This window comes from Aptenodytes forsteri, unplaced genomic scaffold (genome assembly GCF_000699145.1).
Source record: "Aptenodytes forsteri isolate BGI_AS27 unplaced genomic scaffold, ASM69914v1 Scaffold65, whole genome shotgun sequence".
Classification (NCBI taxonomy): Eukaryota; Metazoa; Chordata; class Aves; order Sphenisciformes; family Spheniscidae; genus Aptenodytes; species Aptenodytes forsteri.
The window spans coordinates 4,408,134-4,411,064 of NW_008795127.1; positions in this window are offsets into that span (position 1 = coordinate 4,408,134).

A 2,931-nucleotide genomic window follows, 5' to 3' on the forward strand; every position below is an offset into this window, starting at 1 on the left:
AAAAGCTAGAAATAAGTAGATGATTGCTGGTAAATGCTCCTGGCCAGAGTCTGAGGAATTCTTGGATGAAAATGCAGCATAGCTGTGGGTTGTGCCATCACAGAGAAAAAATGTAATTCATTTTTCCCAGAGCTCCTCAGTTTGGTCTAGGACTGCGGATTAGGGCTCATCAAATAGTTCTGGTTGAGGTACCACGCTACCTGTCCCTCCCCAGAAATGTAAGTAACCTGATGTACAACTGTTGCAACATCATGGACCTGGAAGTGGCGTACTGCCAAAACTTCCCAGAAACACTGGGAAAGAGGCAGCGCCACAAGGAGCAGGCTGTGGGCCAGAGTAATTATTGGGCAGTTCACTGCAGGTGTCATTGATCTACAATCACTGTGAATCTTAAACGCATCTGAAGTGAATGCTGATGGTTGAATTAGACTGATGTTACAGCATCTGTTTCTCCTTTCAAGAATATATTGTTTAAATGAAATCCTGTCTGGTAGAACTCATAAAAATGATTACTCAAACACAGATGCAGCTGGAAGCAGAAATTTGCTATGCTGGCGGAAAGGGTGCTGAAAGGACTACTCAGAATCTGAAGAAGAGCCTGAGAATTACCCGTGGAAAGGAATTTTCCATTTCACATTTATCAATGTAAATAGGACAATGCAAGGTGTAGGCGCTGTAAATAGCCGTAAGTGATAGCAAAGGCAAAACGGAACTGAGAGGCATGTTTGTTACAGAGCTAGGAAGAAGCAAAGGAAAAAGAAATGTCGGAGCACATGAAATGAGACTGTCCCAAGTAGAAGAGGAAGTACTGGATTTGGCAAGGGACTTGCAGCCCTGCAGGAATGGGGATAGCGTAGTAGCGATGGGGTTGCCCTTTGTGGCAGGACTAATGGTACACTAGATTCTTGCTAAAAAATGTGTCCTGAGGAATACATGGAAGCAGAGGTCTGGGCAATTCACTGGAATTTTACTCCCAGGAAAGGACCTCAAAAAGTATGACGAAACAGTGAAGATCAGTATGTGTATTAAACTGTTGCTATAAGGAGTCCATTGGGATATTTTCCCTTTTGAGGTATTCGTGGGGTCTTCTTGGTGAACTACGTCCTGGCAGTAGTGTTAGCACAAAGAGCTTTAACTGAAACAGAAAAGGGGAAGTAATTTGCGCAGCCTTTACTTCTGGAGGAACAGATCTGGGGAGTGATAATACAGTACTGGATAGATGGGTGTGAGAAAGCAGAAGGGTGGACATGAAGTACTAGGTATCAGTGACACCAGCTGTCAGGTAGTACAGTTAACGAGTAAACTGCACATCTTAAGAAGCTTTTTTCTTCTGACTTAACTTAGATTTTTGAAAACTGACAGAAGAAACCTAGGCAACAAAATGGAGGACCTAAAGTACTGGTGTGGAGCCTGGAGACGAGGTGTTCTGATAGGAACGCAGCAGAATAGCCATAGTCAGAGAAACACATGGACTGAAAGATGTTAACTATTCCTTAAACTTAGAATTTCTTTACTGGTGAAAGAACTAAATCAAAAGTACAAAGAGGCTTCAAAAAAGTAAGTTGTGAATGTGTAATGTGACCATGGCATAATTTTGTCTTCAGAGCATTCAGAAAGAGTTTTTCATTTTCCAAAGTTGTTGTTTATTTTCTACTGTTAAAGATGTCCTAAAGATAGTAAAGCACCTAAAAACTGTCCGCTCCAGAAACTAAATCTGAGCAAAAGGGGCTGCAGATGTTTAGAAAATAATAGGACCAACTTAATCTGGCTATTTCTTACCGTAGACCATAATAGTATATTCAGGTACCTGCAAGTAAATACAGAATTATTGTCTTACAAGTGTTTGTTGTCAACCAAACAAAATTGGCTGGGCCCTGTAGAAACTGCCCGATTTCCTATTTGTGAAAGACGCCCCCAGGAAAATCGGAAGTTTCTCCCATTACGCTGTAATTTTCCTCATTTCTTAAATCTCCTGATTGGTTCTGTATCTTCTTCCACCAGTGCTTAAGGCTTTTCTGCCTTGGTCTCTAAACCTCTGTGCAATTCTAAGCTTACATTCTGAGCCGATTCCTTCCTACACACGGCTGCACGCCCTCCCTTTGCCCAAGGCTTTCACACCTTACAATGCATTTCTTTTATCCTTTCCTGTTTCTTAATTTCTGCAGTGCCATACAGCTTTCCAATCAACTGTCTGCCAAGGACTTCCCTTCTTGCCACCCCCGGTTTGTTTTATAAGAGAGTTAACTGCGCAGCCAATTAAGTTATGATATCAAAGACCGTATTCCTTCTTTTCTGTGTGCCTAAAACCATGTGACATGTCTCAAGCACTGCATAAAGCACAAGACACAAGCTAAAACACAGGTATCCTTGAAGGTTTTTAATATTTATTCGTGGTGCTTCCAACAACTGTTGCTAACATACGCACTCAAACGTTCGCTTGCTCACACTAAAATTACACCTTTTTATTGTAAGCTATTTGGAGTATGCATCTTTTTCTGCTGCTGGCTTGTACGTGATACCACAACAAATACACCATTTACATATAGTAGTGAATAAATAATAGGCAACGTGCTTGGACTGGTGGATCTCATACCCTGTATTTCTCACTAGACTGTCTCTCCAGTTGCCCGTTTCCTGCACTCTTAAGCAGGCAAGATGGAGAAAACTCCTTCTTCCTAAAGAAGGTGCCTGCCTTGCATCTCTCATTACCATAAAACCTGCCTAAAATCTCCCAATGACAGAGAGTAATTAAAAATCACAATATTTACGAAGTGAAAACCGGTGCCACGGGTTTGCTCTTAAGCGTTGCTGAAGAGAGGCGATTTTATTTCAGGTTTTCCTGTGCGGAACTTCCCTTTTTTGGAAGTATGACCGAAAGTCAATGCCTCTGCTTTATTAAAAATAAAAAGGAGGGCCTAGGCGGCGGCGGCA